Raw genomic sequence first — 20,200 nt, forward strand, 5'->3', positions numbered from 1 at the left:
TCATCCAACCAATAATCCAACCATCATCCAACCAATAATCCAACCATCATAGAAACATAGAAAATAGGTGCAGGAGTAGGCCATTCGGCCCTTCGAGCCTGCACTGCCATTTATTATGATCATGGCTGATCATCCAACTCAGAACCCTGCCCCAGCCTTCCCTCCATACCCCCTGACCCCCGTAGCCACAAGGGCCATATCTAACTCCCTCTTAAACATAGCCAATGAACTGGCCTCAACAGTTTGCTGTGGCAGAGAATTCCACAGATTCACCACTCTCTGTGTGAAGAAGTTTTTCCTAATCTCGGTCCTAAAAGGCTTCCCCTCTATCCTCAATCTGTGACCCCTCGTTCTGGACTTCCCCAACTTCGGGAACAATCTTCCTGCATCTAGCCTGTCCAATCCCTTTAGGATCTTATACGTTTCAATCAGATCCCCCCTCAATCTTCTAAATTCCAACGAGTACAAGCCCAGTTCATCCAGTCTTTCTTCATATGAAAGTCCTGCCATCCCAGGAATCAATCTGGTGAACCTTCTTTGTACTCCCTCTATGGCAAAGATGTCTTTCCTCAGATTAGGGGACCAAAACTGCACACAATACTCCAGGTGTGGTCTCACCAAGGCCTTGTACAACTGCAGTAGTACCTCCCTGCTCCTGTACTCGAATCCTCTCGCTATAAATGCCAGCATACCATTCGCCTTTTTCACCGCCTGCTGTACCTGCATGCCCACTTTCAATGACTGGTGTATAATGACACCCAGGTCTCGTTGCACCTCCCCTTTTCCTAATCGGCCACCATTCAGATAATAATCTGTTTTCCTATTTTTGCCACCAAAGTGGATAACTTCACATTTATCCACATTAAATTGCATCTGCCATGAGTTTGCCCACTCACCCAACCTATCCAAGTCACCCTGCATCCTCTTAGCATCCTCCTCACTGCTAACACTGCCACCCAGCTTCGTGTCATCCGCAAACTTGGAGATGCTGCATTTAATTCCCTCATCCAAGTCATTATTATATATTGTAAACAACTGGGGTCCCAGCACTGAGCCTTGCGGTACCCCACTAGTCACCGCCTGCCATTCTGAAAAGGTCCCGTTTATTCCCACTCTTTGCTTCCTGTCTGCTAACCAATTCTCCACCCACACCAATACCTTACCCCCAATACCGTGTGCTTTAAGTTTGCACACTAATCTCCTGTGTGGGACCTTGTCAAAAGCCTTTTGAAAATCAAAATATACCACATCCACTGGTTCTCCCCTATCCACTCTACTAGTTACATCCTCAAAAAATTCTATGAGATTCGTCAGACATGATTTTCCTTTCACAAATCCATGCTGACTTTGTCCGATCATTTCACCGCTTTCCAAATGTGCTGTTATCACATCCTTGATAACTGACTCCAGCAGTTTCCCCACCACCGACGTTAGGCTAACCGGTCTATAATTCCCCGGTTTCTCTCTCCCTCCTTTTTTAAAAAGTGGGGTTACATTAGCCACCCTCCAATCCTCAGGAACTAGTCCAGAATCTAACGAGTTTTGAAAAATTATCACTAATGCATCCACTATTTTTTGGGCTACTTCTTTAAGCACGCTAGGATGCAGACCATCTGGCCCTGGGGATTTATCTGCCTTCAATTTACCTAACACCACTTCCCTACTAACATGCATTTCACTCAGTTCCTCCATCTCACTGGACCCTCTGTCCCTTACTATTTCTGGAAGATTATTTATGTCCTCCTTAGCGAAGACAGAACCAAAGTAATTATTCAATTGGTCTGCCATGTCCTTGCTCCCCATAATCAATTCACCTGTTTCTGTCTGTAGGGGACCTACATTTGTCTTTACCAGTCTTTTCCTTTTTACATATCTATAAAAGCTTTTACAGTCTGTTTTTATGTTTCCCGCCAGTCTTCTCTCATAAACTTTTTTCCCCTTCCTAATTAAACCCTTTGTCCTCCTCTGCTGAACTCTGAATTTCTCCCAGTCCTCAGGTGAGCCACTTTCTCTGGCTAATTTGTATGCTACTTCTTTGGAATTGATACTATCCCTAATTTCTCTTGTCAGCCACGGGTGCACTACCTTCCTTGATTTATTCTTTTGCCAAACTGGGATGAACAATTGTTGTAGTTCATCCATGCAACCTTTAAATGCTTGCCATTGCATATCCACCGTCAATCCTTTAAGTGTCATTTGCCAGTCTATCTTAGCTAATTCACGTCTCATACCTTCAAAGTTACCCCTCTTTAAGTTCAGAACCTTTGTTTCTGAATTAACTATGTCACTCTCCATATTAATGAAGAATTCCACCATATTATGGTCACTCTTACCCAAGGGGCCTCTCACGACAAGATCGCTAATTAACCCTTCCTCATTGCTCAAAACCCAGTCCAGAATAGCCTGCTCTCTAGTTGGTTCCTCGACATGTTGGTTCAAAAAACCATCCCGCATACATTCCAAGAAATCCTCTTCCTCAGCACCTTTACCAATTTGGTTCACCCAGTCTACATGTAGATTGAAGTCACCCATTATAACTGCTGTTCCTTTATTGCACACATTTCTAATTTCCTGTTTAATACCATCTTTGACCTCACTATTACTGTTAGGTGGCCTGTACACAACTCCCACCAGCGTCTTCTGCCCCTTATCCATCATCCAACCATCATCCAACCAATAATCCATCATCCAACCAATAATCCTACCATCATCCAACGATCATCCAACCAATAATCCAACCATCATCCAACCAATAATCCTACCATCATCCAACCAATAATCCAACCATCATCCAACCAATAATCCTACCATCATCCAACAATCATCCAACCAATAATCCAACCATCATCCAACCATCATCCAACCAATAATCCAACCATCATCCAACCAATAATCCTACCATCATCCAACCAATAATCCTACCATCATCCAACAATCATCCAACCAATAATCCAACCAATAATCCTACCATCATCCAACCATCATCCAACCAATAATCCTACCATCATCCAACCAATAATCCAACCATCATCCAACCAATAATCCTACCATCATCCAACCAATAATCCAACCATCATCCAACCAATAATCCAACCATCATCCAACCAATAATCCTACCATCATCCAACCAATAATCCTACCATCATCCAACCAATAATCCAACCATCATCCAACCAATAATCCAACCATCATCCAACCAATAATCCTACCATCATCCAACCAATAATCCAACCATCATCCAACCAATAATCCTACCATCATCCAACCAATAATCCAACCATCATCCAACCAATAATCCTACCATCATCCAACCAATAATCCAACCATCATCCAACCAATAATCCTACCATCATCCAACCATCATCCAACCAATAATCCTACCATCATCCAACCAATAATCCAACCATCATCCAACCAATAATCCAACCATCATCCAACCAATAATCCTACCATCATCCAACCAATAATCCAACCATCATCCAACCAATAATCCAACCATCATCCAACCAATAATCCTACCATCATCCAACCAATAATCCAACCATCATCCAACCAGTAATCCTACCATCATCCAACCATCATCCAACCAATAATCCAACCATCATCCAACCAATAATCCTACTATCATCCAACCAATAATCCAACCATCATCCAACCAATAATCCAACCATCATCCAACCAATAATCCTACCATCATCCAACCATCATCCAACCAATAATCCAACCATCATCCAACCATCATCCAACCAATAATCCAACCATCATCCAACCAATAATCCTACCATCATCCAACCAATAATCCAACCATCGTCCAACCAATAATCCAACCATCGTCCAACCAATAATCCAACCATCATCCAACCAATAATCCTACCATCATCCAACCAATAATCCAACCATCATCCAACCAATAATCCAACCATCATACAACCAATAATCCTACCATCATCCAACCATCATCCAACCAATAATCCATCATCCAACCAATAATCCAACCATCATCCAACCAATAATCCTACCATCATCCAACCAATAATCCAACCATCATCCAACCAATAATCCAACTATCATCCAACCAATAATCCTACCATCATCCAACCCATAATCCTACCATCATCCAACCAATAATCCAACCATCATCCAACCAATAATCCAACCATCATCCAACCAATAATCCAACTAATAATCCTACCGTCATCCAACCAATAATCCAACCATCATCCAACCAATAATCCAACCATCATCCAACAAATAATCCAACCATCATCCAACCAATAATCCTACCATCATCCAACCAATAATCCTACTATCATCCAATCATCATCCAACCAATAATCCTACCATCATCCAACCAATAATCCAACCATCATCCAACCAATAATCCTACTATCATCCAACCAATAATCCAACCATCATCCAACCAATAAATTCAGAAGATGGGCCCAAAGGTTATCAAGTTAATGAAAGCATCTATTGGTCAAGCAAAAAGGGTGTGTGAAGGGACAACGCAGATGTTAGAAGTATTCCAATTGAAAGTACAGAATAATCACCATCAAGACAGCATTTATAATGTAGAGATGAATAGGCTATTTGATGGTTTATTCTGACGCAATGTACACTATAAGATAAAGAACAACATTTTGCACCTTTTGAGCACATCTACATGAAACAACGCAGGAAAGTGGTCGTCATCAGCAGAGAACCCCCCACCCACCCAGGTCATGCTCTCTTCTCACTGCTGCCATCAGGATTAAGATACAGGAGCCTCAGGACTCAGACCACCAAGTTCAGGAACAGTTATTACCCTTCAACCATCAGGGTCTTAAACCAAAGGGGATAACTTCACTCTACTTGCACCACCACAGCCTAGGACTTTTCATCTCATGTTCACAATATTTATTGCTTATTTATTATTACTATTTCTTTCTTCTTGTGTTTGCTCAGTTTGTTGTCTTTTGCACTCTAGTTGGACGCCCAAGTTGGGTGGTCTTTCATTGACCTGGGTGTCATTATACACCAGTCATTGAAAGTGGGTATGCAGGTACAGCAGGCAGTGAAAAAGGCGAATGGTATGCTGGCATTCATAGCCAGAGCATTCGAGTACAGGAGCAGGGAGGTACTACTGCAGTTGTACAAGGCCTTGGTGAGACCACACCTGGAGTATTGTATGTAGTTTTGGTCCCCTAATCTAAGGAAAGACATCCTTGCCATAGAGGGAGTACAAAGAAGGTTCAACAGATTGATTCCTGGGATGGCAGGACTTTCATAAGATGAAAGACTGGATCGACTAGGCTTACACTCGTTGGAATTTAGAAGATTGAGGGGGGATCTTATTGAAACATATAAAATCCTAAAGGGATTGGACAGGCTAGATGCAGGAAGATTGTTCCCGATGTTGGGGAAGTCCAGAACGAGGGGTCACAGTTTGAGGATAAAGGGGAAGCCTTTTAGGACCGAGATTAGGAAAAACTTCACACAGAGAGTGGTGAATCTGTGGAATTCTCTGCCACAGGAAACAATTGAGGCCAGTTCATTGGCTATATTTAAGAGGGAGTTAGATATGGCCCTTGTGGCTAAAGGGATCGGGGGTATGGGGGGAAGGCTGGTACAGGGTTCTGAGTTGGATAATCAGCCATGATCATACTGAATGGCGGTGCAGGCTTGAAGGGCCGAATGGCCTACTCCTGTTCCTATTTTCTATGTTTCTATGATTCTGTTATGGTTATTATTCTATAGATTTATTGAGTATTCCCACATGAAAATGAATCTCAAGGTTGTAAATGGTGACATATATGTACTTTGATAATAAATTTACTTTGAACTTTGAGCTTTGTACTGGTGTAAAAGCTAGATCTTAAGTATTATAAATCCCAGTAAAATTCCTGCTGTTTGAACTTTGTTTTGTTTTGTACTCCGTTCTGATAGAGAAGAAAATGTATTCCAAGTATTTGCCTAGGTGAGTACTTGAGCATTTAATTTGAGAACTAAAAATAAATAATGCGTGAATTGTTTTAAAAATTGTTGAAGGGAGTGATAAAGCAATTTAGAAATCAAACAAAGTTCTAAGTTAGGGAAGTGTTCAAGACCAGCAATTCCAACTTGAAAATGCCTTTCGACAAAGAATTTAAAGATAAAGGAGAGAACTTTATTTGTCACATATACGTTGCTTTGCGTCAATGATCAACACAATCAGAGGATGTGCAGGGTACCGGCCAGCTCACAAGGGTCACCACGCTTCTGGCGCCAGTACAGCAGGCCCACAATTTACTAATCTTAACCCATACATCTTTGGGAAGTGGAAAAAACTGGAGCTCCCAGAGGCAACCCATGTGGTCTCGGGGAGAACATACAAACTCCTTGCAGACAGCCGTGGGCGACCACTGGTGCTGTGGAGCGATTGTACTAATGAACTATGCTACCATTTTTACCCAGGCAAGGAGAAGTAAAGATGCACACAAGACTTTAGTTCATACTGTTCCTGTAAATACATGAAACACCACCACGTTATTGCAACAACAGTAATCTGCACTTATATGGTGTCTCTGATGCATTGCAATGATGCTCCTACTCCACAGGAACATTACCAAGCTAGGTGTCATTATCATCATCATTATGTGCCATGTCGTATGATGTAGGCAATCATGATTGTTGTTCTGGGCAGTGTCTTTACAAGATGGGTGACCCCAGCCATTATCAATACTCTTCAGAGATTGTCTGCCTGGCATCAGTGGTCACGTAACCAGGACTTGTGATATGCACCGGCTGCTAATATAACCATTCACCACCTGCTTCCTTGGCTTCACATGACCTTGACCAGGGGTGCTAAACAGGTGCCACACCTCACCCAAGGGTGACCTGCAGGCTAGTGGAGGGAAGGAACACCTTACACCTCCTTCGGTAGAGACGTTTCTCCAAACCACCACCCACAAAAAAATGTCTTAGCAGGAAGAAAAATTGAGGAATATTACCAACAGCTTAACCAAGAAGCTTGATTTTAAGGAGGATTTTAAAGAAGAGGAAAGAGACACGGGTTCTGGGAAGGAATTTGAACTTAGATTTGCAATAGCTAGTGGAACAAATACCAGAAGGGAAGGAATTTCAAACTGAGATTGCCTAACAGATCAGAAATGATATTTTCACCAGTAAGGCCTGGAGGTTACTACTGGAAATGGATAGAGGGAGGGGCATGGAATGAAGATAAAACAAAGGATAGAATTTTAGGATTGAAGTGAAGATAAATCTGGAATTGATGTAGAGCTATAGAAAAGTATAGCACAGAAACAGGCCTTGGCCCATCTAATCCATGCCAAAACTATTTAAATTATCTACTACCTGCATCGGGACCATAGCCCATGGACCTACCCATACTTTGCTTAAATGTTGAAATTGAGCTCGTATGCACCACTTGCGTTGGAAGCTCGTTTCACACTCTCGTGATCTTCTGCCCCCCCAAAACTTTTCACCTTTCATCCTTAACCCATGACCTCTGGTTGTAGTCCCACCCAACCTCAGTGGAAAAAGTCCACTTCCATTTACCCTCTCTATACCACTCGTAATTTTGTACACCTCTATCAAATCTCCCCGCAATCTTCTATGTTCCAAGGAATAAAGTCCTAACCTATTCAATCTTTCCTTTTAACTCAGGTCCTCCAGACCCGGCAACATCCTTGTAAATTTTCCCTGTATGCTTTCAACCTTATTTACATCTTTCCTAGAGGAAGGTGACCAAAACTGTGCACAATACTCCAAATTAGGCTTTACCAATAGGTTAGCAAGCGAGCAGGATGCATAGGACTTGATGTGAATTGGACATGGGCACTAAGATTTTCAATCAGATTAGCTTTCTGTAGTGAATATATCTGCCACCATCTATTATTAGAAGATAAAATTCACCATTGTCTCTAATGTATTTGAAGGGCAAGGTTTCAAACCTGTTCACACACACATCTTTTCCTCCCTTTCACTTTCTGCTTTCCACAGGGATCGCTCCCTACACAACTCCCTTGACATCCCTCCCCACTGATCTCCCTCCTGGCACTTACCCTTGCAAGCGGAACAAGTGCTACACCTGTCCCTACACCTCCTCCCTCACCACTATTCAGGCCCCAAACAGTCTTCCCAAACTTCAGCTATGAATCTGTATCCAATATCAGTGAGACCCAATGTAGATTGGGAGATTGCTTCACCAAGCACCTGGGTGGCTACTGGGACTTCCCGTTAGGGAAAGCGGGATCTCCCAGTGGCTGCCCATTTTATTTCCACTTCCCGTTCATATTCTGACATGTCAGTCCATGGCATCCTCTACTATTGTGATGAGGCCACACTCAGGTTGGAGGAGCTACACCTTATATTCCATCTGGTTAGCCTTCAACATGGCAAGAAGATTGATTTCTCAAACTTGTGGTAATGCCCCTGTTCCCTCCTCTCCTTCACCATTCCCCATTCTCATTTCCCTCTCTCACCTTATCTGCTTACCTGGCCATCATCTCCCTCTGGTGCTCCACCCCCTTTTCTTCCTTCCATGGTCCTCTGTCCTCTCCTATCAGATTCACCCTTCTTCAGCCCTGTATCTTTCACCAATCAGCTTCCCAGCTCTTTATCTCAGCCCCCCACCTTGTTTCACCGATCAACTTGTGTTTCTATCTCCCCTCCCCCCACCTTATTACTCTACTCCTCGTTCTTTTCTCTCCAGTCCTGATGAAGGGTCTCGGCCCGAAACGTCAACAGGACTCTTTTCCATAGATGCTACCTGGCTTGTTGAGTTCCTCCAGCATTGTGTGTGTATTGCAGAACTCATGGTCTGCTAGGGAACTGTGTTCTAAACTGTTCTATATTTGGAAGTAATTCGGAAGATGTGTAGCTTGGGTGGTTGATGGTTGGGTTAAGTTGCTCACCCATCTTGGCAATTTACTTACAAACATTTCATCACCACGTGAGGAGACACCATCAGTGCGCTGTTGATTGAGGTGTGTCGTCCGAATGCCTGGCCTTTAAATACTTTTCAATTGAACGTTGTTTCAGAAACTCAGTTACAACGTGGGGAGGAAATCTCATTGCTGATTGGCCATGTGGCAAACTTCATGCACTGTGGTCCGGAATGTTGCCCGCGTCGGCTCATAAATAAGAACGTGTTTGTTCACAGAATTGTTTGTGGAAAGCCACGCTTCCAGGAGTTCCCTTGTTTGCTTACACCATGACTTTCACTGATGTCCCAGTTGAATTTGTGCCCCTCTCGATCTCCGTGGGTGGTGACCAGGGAGAGTTGGTTGTACCGCTTCACGGCCAGTTGGTGGTCATGGATCCTTGCGGACAGTTTTCTCACAGTTTTTGAGTCAAAAGGGAACTCAATTCACTGGAAAGATATCACAGGTTCTGCCTCTGCAAAAATTCCAAATCTAATGGATGGATAAGCAAAGTTCAACGTAAATTTATTATCAAAGTACATATATGTCACCACATACAACCCTGAGATTCATTTTCTTGCGGGCATTCTCAGTAGAACAAAGACATACAACAGAATCAATGAAAACTACACACAAAGACTGACAACCAATGTGCAAGACAAAACTGTCAAATACGAGAGACCCCAGTAATAATAATAAATAAATAAATAGTAAATAAATAATACTGAGACATGAGTTGTAGAATCCTTGAAACTTAGTCCATGGATTGTGGAATCAATTCAGTGCTGAGGTGAGCGAAGTTATCCACTCTGGTTCAGGAGCCTGATGGTTGAAGGGTAGTAACTGTTCCTGAATCTGGTGCTGTGGGATCTAAGGCTCCTGTACCTCCTTCTCGATAGTGAGAAGAGAGCATGGCCTGGATGGTGGAGTTTCTTGATGGTGCTGCTCCATGTAGATGTGCTCAATGGTGGGGAGGGCTTTTCCTGTGATGGACTGGGCAGAACCCACCACTTTTAGTAGGCTTTTAGAACACAGAAGAGTGCAGCACAGGAACAGGCTACAATGTTGTGCCAAACCATCTAAAAATCAAATTAAAAATACCCAAACACTAATCCTTTCTACTTTCACCATGTCCATATCCCTTCATCCTCCTTACATCCAAGTGCCTATCCAAATGTCTCTTAAAAGCCTCCAATGTATTTGCCTCTACCACCATACTGGGCAGCACATTCCAGTCATCCCATGACTCTCCGAGTAAAAAACTTACCCTCACATCCCCCTTGAACCTATCCCTTCTCATCTTCAATGCATGCCCTCTGGTAATAGATTATTCAAACTTGGGAGACTCTTTGTCCACTCTATCTGTGCCTTTCAGCATCAGATCAGGCCCAGGCTTATGTCACAGCAGCAATGGTCCAGGGATACACCATTTGATCCATCACCAGCTGGAGGCTCGCTCAGCAGCCTCTGTGACGGTCCTGATGGCTCTTTTCTTTGCAGCCCCTGTAATACCAAGGTGAATTACTGCTGCAGTGTGAGTAGAAAGCAAAACCTCGATAGGCTCGCACAGTGTCCTCCATCCCCGTCTCTGATAAGTCCTGAAGACGGGTCTTGGTTCAAAATGTCAACTGTCCATTTCCTTCCACAGACGCTGCCTGACCTGCTGAGCTCCTCCAGCATGTTGTGAATTGTGATGGAATCCTGCCGACTGGCACACTCCAGGCTGCAGGCATTCGTGCTGAGGGCCACACTGAAACTTAGTGCAGACACCACAAGGACTCAGTGGGAAGAGCCACAGTATAGGGTTCGTCCGCTGCTGGAGAGGTAGGGGCCAGGCTGGGTGATGAAGTTCCTCCTATTGGTTTTAAGAAATGTAATAGGAACAGTACTGAAAGTATTGACTATGAATGTAAGAATGAAAGAGATTGCATGGTTTATTCTGTAAATATGTTAAACATAGAAAACCTACAGCACAATACAGGCCCTTCGGCCCACAAAGTGGTGCTGAACATGTCCCTACCTTATAAATTACTAGGCTTACCCATAGCTCTCTATTTTTCGAAGCTCCATGTACCTGTCCAAAAGTCTCTTAAAAGACCCTATCGTATCTGCCTCCACCACCATTGCCGGCAGCCTATTCCCACACACACCACTCTCTACATAAAAAACTTACCCCTGATATCTCCTCTGTACCTTCTCCCAAGCATCTTAAACCTGTGCCCTCTTGTGGTAGCCATTTCAGCCCTGGGAAAAAGCCTCTGACTATCCACACGATCAATGCCTCTCATCAATATTCATTATAAATAAAGTTAATTTCAAAGTTCAAATTAAATATATTATCAAAGGTCATATAAACGTATAAGATCCTAAAGGGATTGGACAGGCTAGATGCAGGAAGATTGTTCCCGATGTTGGGGAAGTTCAGAACGAGGGGTCACAGTTTGAGGATAGAGGGGAAGCCTTTTAGGACCGAGATTAGGAAAAACTTCTTCACACAGAGAGTGGTGAATCTGTGGAATTCTCTGCCACAGGAAACTGTTGAGGCCAGCTCATTGGCTATGTTTAAGAGGGAGTTAGATATGGCCCTTGTGGCTGCAGGGGTCAGGGGGTATGAAGGGAAGGCTGGGGCGGGGTTCTGAGTTGGATGATCAGCCAAGATCATAATAAATGGCGGTGCAGGCTCGAAGGGCCGAATGGCCTACTCCTGCACCTATTTTCTATGTTTCTATGTTTCTATGTCACCATGCACAACCCTGATATTCATTTCCTTGTGGGCATACTCAATAAATCTACAGAATAATAACTATAAGAGAATCAAAGAAAGACTGCCCAGCTAATACGTTCAACCCATGTGCAGAAGACAACAAACTGAGCAAATACAAAAAGAAAGGAATATTAATAAGCAATAAATATTGAGAGCATGAGATGAAGAGTCCTTGAAAGTGAGCCCATAGGTTATGGAAACGTTTCAATAATGGGGAAAGTGAAATTGAGTGAAATTAGCCCCTTTGACTAAACAGCCTGATGGTTGAGGGGTAGTAACTCTTCCTGAACCTGGTGGTGAGAGTCCTGAGGCTCCTGTATCTTCCTCCTGATGGCGACAGTGAGAAGAGAGTATGTCCTGGGAGGTGGGGGTCGCTGATGATGGGTGCTGTTTTCCTGTGATGTTTCAAGTAGATGGGTTCAATGGTGGGGAGTCTTTACCCGTGATGGACTGGGCCGTATCCACTACTTTTTATAGGATTTTCCATTCAAGGGTATTGGTGTTTCTGTTCCAGGCTGTGATGCAGCCAGTCAATATACTCTCCACCACACATCTATAGAAGTAGAGGCATTGGCATACTTTCTTTGTAACTGCTTTTTGGTGCTGGGCCCAAGTTTGAGGAACTTAAAGTTGCTGCCCCTCCAATGAGGACTGGCTCATGGACCTCTGCTTTCCTTCTCCTGAAGTCAAAAATCAGCTCCTTGGTCTTGCTGACATTGAGTAAGAGGTTGCTGTGGCACCACTCAATCTCCCTCCTATTTGCTGATTCATCATCACCTTTGATTCAACCTACAACAGTGCTGTTGTCTGCAAACTTGAATATGGCACTAAAACTATGCTTGGCCACACAGTCATTAGTGTGAAGCGAGTAGAGCAGGGGGCTAAGCACACAGCCTTGTGGTGCACCCGTGCTGATGGAGATTGTGGAGGAGATGTTGTCACCAATCTGGGGTCTGCAAGTGAGGAAATTGAGGATCCAACTGCACAAGAAGGTTTTGAGGCCAAAGTTATGGAGCTTATTGATTACTTTTGAGGGAATGATGGTATTGAATACTGAGCTGTAGTTGATAAAGAACATCCTGATGTATGCATCTTTACTGTCCAGATATTGCAGGGTTGAGTGAAGACCCAATAAGATGGCATCTGCTATGGACCTGTTACTCTTACGGGCAAACATCTTATACAAAAACAATCAGTGTATTGCTTAAAGAGAAAGAAATGTTAAGCGAAGTTTCCCAGTCACGCCAATATTCTATACTGCCATCTTGTTGTGGAATTCCTGAGTGTTGTGTGTTTGAGCCATGACTGGCTTTCCAGACGCAGTAAAAATATGCATTCATCTGTGGAGTGTTAAGACTTATTTGGATAAACATTAATTGCTCTGTTTGATAAAACATTTAATGAAAGAAAAGCATTTATAAAAATATGAACAGTAAAACACTGATCATAAGAACAAAACCATAAGACATAGGAGGAGAATTAGGCCATTCAGGCCAACTCTACTATTCAATCATGATTAATTTCTTATCCCTCTCAACACCATCCACCTTCTCCCCATAAGCTTTGACACTCTCACTAATCAAGAACCTGTCAACCTCAACTTTAAATATACTCTATGACTTGTCCTCCACAGCCGTCTGTGGCAATGAATTCCACAGATTCTCCACCCTCTGGCTAAAGAAATTCCTCCTCATCTCTGTTCTAAGGGGACGTTCTTCTATTCTGAGGTTGTGCCCTCTGATCCTAGACTCTCCCACTATAGGAAACATCCTCTCCACATCCACTCTATCTTGGCCTTTCAATATTTAATAGGTTTCATTAAGATCCCTGCTCATTCTTTTAAACTCCAGTGAGTACAAGCCCAGAGCTATCAAACACTCCTGGTACATTAACCCTGTCATTCCCGGGATCATTCCTGTGAACCTCCTCTGAACCATCTCCAAAGTCAGCACACCTGTTCTTCGATAAGGGTCCCAAAACGGTACTCCATGTGCCCAATGTTCATTCCTGAAAAACAACTAAATGTAAGGTAAACCACTGGAAAATTGAAGGATAAAAATGAAAGGTTGTATAACTTTTATTCCCTCATTACTTAAATGCAAATTTAAATTTATTTAGGCACATGCACTAGTGTCTCCAGTCTCGGATAATGAATGGATAAATGAATCAATGTGTTGTCCATGATACATGGGCAAACAGAATAGAATTTCGTTTATTTATCACAAGCATTTGTCATGAAATTTGTTGTTATGCAAAACATTAGAATCGCTATTAAGTTACAAAATAAATAAATAAATAGCACAAAAGGCAAATAACAAGGTCGTGATCATGGACCATTCAGAACTCTGATGGTGGTGGGGAAAGTTCAGTCAATAAAATGTTGAAAGTAGTTTTTCAGGCTCCTACACCTCCTCACTGATTGTGATGATGAGAAGAGGACATGCCGCAGATGGTGGGGGTCTTTAATGATGGATGCCACCTTCTTGGGGCATGGCCTCAGGAAGGCGACCCTGATGGCGGGGCAGATCGTGCACATGATAGAACCAGCTGGGAAGCCTCAATCCTTTGTAGCTTCTTGCGTTCCTGTCCATTGGAGGCTCCTTACCAGGTAGTGGTACAGCCAGTCCGAATGCTTTCCACTGTATACTATAAAAATTTGCAAGAGTCTTTGGTGACAAACCAAATCTCTTTAAACTAATGAAGTCGAGCCACTGGCATGTCCTTTTCATGATTACGTCAACATTCATGGCCCAGGACAGATCCTTTGAGAGGCTGATGCCAAGGAACTTTAAGCTGCTCACACTTTCCACCGCTGACCCCTCAGTGAGGACTGGTGTGTGAAACCCCAACTTCCTCTTGCTGGAGTCCCTTGGTCTTACTGACGTTGCGCGCGAGGTTGTTCGAAAACCACCCAACCGGCTGATCTATCTCATTCCCAAAGCCCCTCCTCACCATCTAAGATTCCGCCGCTGATGGTGGTGTTAATGGTAAATTTATCAATGGTGTTTGAGCTGTGCCCTGCCGGCCTGAGGGTAGTGAGAGGAGAGCAGCGAGTTAAGCTTCCATCCTTGAGGTGCAGCTGTGTTGATTAGATTAGATTCAACTTTATTGTCATTGTGCCAAGTACAGATACAAAGCCAATGAAATACAGTTAGCATCTAACCAGAAATGCAAAGAATAGTGTTATTTACAAAATAACTGCGAATAAAAAGTAAGTGCTACAGCACACAAATATAAAAGTACTGAGACAGTACAATATGGGTGCAATACTGCTTAGCGCTGTGATGAGAGGTTCAGCAGTGTCACAGCCTCAGGAAAGAAACTCTTCCTGTGCCTGCTGGTGCGGGAGTGGAGGCTCCTGTAGCGTCTACTGGATGGGAGGAGAGTAAAAAGTCCATGATTAGGGTGAGATGCATCCTGATAATGCTTTTCGCCCCGCCCAGACAGTGTTTATGATAGATGTTCTCAATGGTGGGCAATTGAGTGCCGATAATCCGCTGGGCAGTTTTGATCACCCACTGGAGTGCTTTGCGGTCCAATACGGGACAATTGCCACACTGAGATGCAGTTGGTGAGTATGCTCTCAATGGTACAGCGGTAAAAGTCCGTCAGTATCCTGGGACAGAGGTGAGCTTTCTTGATGCTCTGCAGGAAATAAAGGCGCTGTTGCGCCTTTTTGATCAGGATAGAAGAGTTCAGGGACCAGGTGAGATCCTCAGAAATGTGGACACCAAGGAATTTGAAGCTTGATACACTCTCCACTACAGCTCTGTTGATGTAGATGGGGACGTGAGTTGTGGCTCCTAGCATGCCTGAAGTCCACAATGATCTCCTTTGTCTTCTGGGCGTTAAGGGCCAGGTTGTTGTCGGCACACTATGCAGCCAGGTGCTGGACCTTGTCGCTGTAGGCCATCTCGTCATCCCCTCTGATCAGACCAACCACCGTGGTGTCATCTGCGAACTTGATTATGGAGTTAGAACCATGTACAGGAATGCAGTCATAGGTGAAAAGGGAGTTCAGAAGAGGGCTCGGCACACAGCCTTGAGGCACGCTGGTATTCAGGGTGAGAATGGAGTAGGGGAGGTTGCCTAATTTAACAGATTGGGGGTCTGTTAGTCAGAAAGTCCAAGGTCCAATTGCAGAGGGATTATTACCGATTCACAGTGACTGTGGTCTCCTGATAAGGAAGTCAAGGATACAGATGCGAAGAGCATACGGAGACCCATGTTTTGAAGCATGTTGATTAATATTAATGAGTGTGTTACTGAAATCATTGGTTTGCTCTCAATCAACTTACGATTATAGCAGGTTGGACCAGTCTGCCTAGAATCAGAGAACAATCAGGTTTATTAACACTGATGTCAAGATTGGCTGGCGGGTGGAGATATGTCTCTACCAAAGGAGGTGTAAGGTGCTCTCTCTCTCCACTAACCTGCAGGCCACCCTTGGGCAAGGTGTAGCACCTGCTTAACACCTCCCTCCCCCAGGGTCACATGAAGCTACGGGAGCAGGTGGTGGATGGTCGTATGAGCAGCTGGTGCATATCACAAGTCCTGGTTATGTGACCACTGACACCCACGACCCACCCAGCCAACACACTTTTCGTCCCTCTTCCCTCTGGGAGAAGGCTCAGGAGCTTGAAGACTCATACGGCCAGATTTGGGAACCGTTTCTTTCCAACTGTGATAAGACTGCTGAACGGATCCTGACCCGGATCTGGGCCGTACCCTCCAAATATCCGGACCTGCCTCTCGGTTTTTTTTTGCACTACCTTACTTTCCATTTTTCTATTTTCTATTTATGATTTATAATTTAAAGTTTTAATATTTACTAATTTTTACCATTTTTAATATTTAATATTTGTAATCCAGGGAGCAGGAAGCACAGAATCAAATATCGCTGTGATGATTGTATGTTCTAGTATCAAATGTTTGGCGACAATGAAGTATAAAGTATAAATATGGCCAGGACACCTGTCTTGTAAAGACACTGCCCAGAAGAAGGCAATGGCAAACCATTTTTATAGAAAAATCTCGAGAAGCAGGTTGTTTTCCAGCAGTACAGTACAGTAAATTAGAAAGATTACTAAGGGCCTGTACATGCTGGAGTTTAGAAGAATGAGCAGGGATTTCATTGAAATCTATACAATAGTGGATGTGGAGAGGATGATTCTATAGTGAGGGAGTCCAGGATCAGAAGGCACAGCTTCAGAATAGAGGGATATCCATTTAGGACAGAGATGAGGAGGAATTTCTTTAGCCAGAGAGTGGTGAATCTGTGGAATTGATTGCCACAAACTGCTGTGGAGGCCAAATTATAGAGTGTATTTAAGGTGGAGGTTGATTGGTCTTTGATTAATCAGGGTGTCAAAGGTTACAGTGAGAAGGCAGGAGAATGAGGTGAGAGGGAAAATAAATCAACCATGGTGGAATAGCAGAGCAGAATCAATCAGATGAATCAATTCTGCTCATATAGTCTTAAGGTCTTAAAATCTTATAAAAATACTGTTACTTGAGATCTCTCCCCTTCCGTTGCCTGATGAAGGGTCTTGGCCCGAAGTGTTGACTGTTTAATCTTTTCCATAGATGCTGCCTGATCTGCTGAGTTCCTCCAGCATGTTGAATGTGTTTCACGTTTGCCTAGGCTGCAGGGATAATTCCACTGAGACTTTCGTCACAATCATTTGTTAACTGAGCTTAAAATTTAGTTTAACTACACAGTTCGGCACAGCTCAAACACCATCTATAAATTTGCCAATGACACAGAATTTCAGATGGTGACAAGAAGGAGCACATGAACGAGATCTATCAGCCGGTTGAGTGGCGTCACAACAACAACATTGCACTCGACATCAGTAAGACTAGGGAATTGATTGTGGATGTCAAAGGAACACATGCCAGTCCTCATCGCGGGATCAGCAGTGGAAAGGCTGAGCAGCTTCAAGTGCCCGTGGGTCGAATATCTGAGGATTTTTCCTGGGCCCAACTTATCCAAGGAATGACAAAGAAGGCACGACAGTGGATTTTTTAACTAGGAGTTTGAGGAGGCTTGGTGTGTCACCAAATACTCCAGCAAATTTTTACTAATGTACTGTGGGGAGCATTCGAACTGGTTGCATCATCGTCTGACACTGGATCAGAAAAAGATGGAGGAAGTTATAAACACAGTCAGCTCCATTATGAGCACTAGCCTCCCCACCATCAAGGGCACCTACAAAAGGCAATACCTCAAAAACGTGGCATCCATTACCAAGGACCCCCATCATCCAGGACATGCTCTCTTGTCATTGCTACCATCAGGCAGGAGGTTGAAGACACACGTTCAATATTTTCCTCTCTGCCATCAGAGTTCCAAACAGACAATGAGCCAACCAACACCACCTCATTATTTTTTCATCTCTTTATGCACAACCTATTTAATTTAATGTTTTATAGATATTTGTTAATGCAATCTATAGTTATTTATTATGTATCGTAATGTACTGCTGCTGCAACACATTTCACACCATATGCCAGTGATATTAAACCTGATTCTGATCCTGGTTGTGCTTTCTAGTTAACAAATTTTTGAATTAACTAAAAGCCTTTTCATTTGTCAATTGTCCTCAGACTCATATCTTATAGAGGGTGCTGGAATTCCGGAAATATGTTCATTGCTGAAGTCAGAAGTCAACGTGATCTGCCCCATTGATTGCTCCTTCGTGAAAGATAAATATTTGGGTACAGAACTCTCTTACGAAAGTAAGAAAGCAATCACACCACAGCACCATGAGCTCTCACTTTTACTAAATCAAAGTGGAAAAGTTAGAAATACTCATTCTGAACACTTGGGATCTACATGCGCTCCAAGTAGAATACTCCGGAATAAAGGGAATCACTTTACGTGTACCTAAGAATATAGTACTGTAGTACTGCATTGCATTAAGAAAATGCATTTCCATTCGCTTAAGAACAGCAATGGCTGGAGTTTCTGGAGGCAATTCAGAAGGCGCAGTCGTGCACCTTTTCACCGGCCTCTGGCTAAAGAAATTCCTCCTCACCTCCATTCTAAATGGACATCCCTCTAGTCACTGGCAGCCAACCAAAAAAGGCTTCCTTTATTCCCACTCTTGTCTCCTGCCAACCAGTCAATCCTCTATCCTCAGAATAGAGGGACAACCATTTAGAACAGAGATGAGGAGGGATTTCTTTAGCTAGAGGGTGCTGAATCTGTGGAATTCTTTGCCACAGATGGCTGCGGAGGCCAAGTCAGTGAGTTTATTTAAAGCAGAGGTTGAGAGGTAAAGCCAATTTTGCTTGCTGTCTGTGATATTCACTCCTCTCTCCAGGGCATCAGAGCCTTTCGCTGTCCTGTTGTTTGGTCAATTTAAGTGCCCGCCTAGACAGACTGAAAAGGCAGGATGTCAGTTGGGACGAGAGCCGATTTCACTTGTTCTCTGCAATGTTCATCTCTTTGGTGTTGTGGCTATGAAGATTGCCCCATCTGCTGTGTTCTGTGCCCGCGAATGTGATGAACTGATAAGCGAGGCTTTGGGCCTACTCCGGGCTGTTCCAGGGTTTGGATCTGCGGTCTCAATTTTGGGTTAGAATGCCTTTGTTCACAAAGCCATCAATTCTATCATCAAAATCATCGACATATAACATAAATAGAATTGGTGCCAACAGAGACCCCTGTAGAACACCACTAGCCACCAGCAGCCAACCAGAAAAGACTCCCTTTATTCCCATTCTTTACCTCCTGCCAATCAGCCACTAGAATCTTTCCTATAATACCATGGGCTCATAGTTTGCTAAGTAGCCTCATGTATGGTACCTTGTCAAAGACCTTTTGAAAATCTAAGTGCATAACATCAATTGATTGTTCTTTGTCTGTCCTGCTTGTTTTCTCTTCAAAACATTCCAATAGATTTGTCAGGCAAGATGTTCCCTTAAAGAAACCATGCTGACTATGGCCTACTTTATCGTGCATCTGCAAACACCCTGAGACCTCATCCTCAGTAATCAACTCCAACATCTTCCCAACCTCTGAGTTCAGACTATCTAGCCTATAGTTTCCTTTCCTCTACCTCTCTCCCTTCTTGAAGAGTGGAGTGACATTTGCACATTCCAGAATCTGGTATTCTTGAAAGGTCATTACTAATGCCTCCACAATCTCTTCAGCACCTCTTTCAGAACCTTGGAATGTACACCATCTGGTCCAGGTGACTAATCTAACTTCAGACCTTCTCTCTACTAATGGTAACTTCACACATTTCATAACCCTTGACACCTGGAACTTAGCCTTGACACAGTGAAGGCTGATGCAAAATACTTAATCTGTTCATCTGCCATTTCCTTGTCCCCCATTACTATGTCTCCAGCATCATTTTCCAGCCATTCGATATCCACATTCTCTTTTACACTTTATGTATCTTCAATATTATTGGCTAGCTTTCTTTTGTATTCCATCTTTACCTTCTTAATGACATTTAGTAGCCTTCTGTTGGTTCTTAAAAGCTTCATAATCCTCTAACTTCGCACTAATTTTTGCTCT

The 20,200-nt window shown here is 43.3% G+C and overlaps 2 long non-coding RNA genes across 2 annotated transcripts in view; one reads left to right on the plus strand and one right to left on the minus strand.

The window, feature by feature from the left end:
• The window catches only part of LOC134343610 (uncharacterized), a 45,785-nt gene that overhangs the window by 4,394 nt on the left and 21,191 nt on the right, over window positions 1–20,200 (minus strand). The gene's annotated exons all lie outside the window — the stretch shown is intronic.
• On the plus strand, window positions 5,885–18,536 carry LOC134343616 (uncharacterized). Its single transcript, XR_010017290.1, has 3 exons — window positions 5,885–5,956; window positions 10,552–10,727; window positions 18,277–18,536. It is a non-coding gene; the product is annotated as an uncharacterized LOC134343616 (long non-coding RNA).

Source organism: Mobula hypostoma, chromosome 1 (assembly GCF_963921235.1).
Source record: "Mobula hypostoma chromosome 1, sMobHyp1.1, whole genome shotgun sequence".
Taxonomy (NCBI): Eukaryota; Metazoa; Chordata; class Chondrichthyes; order Myliobatiformes; family Myliobatidae; genus Mobula; species Mobula hypostoma.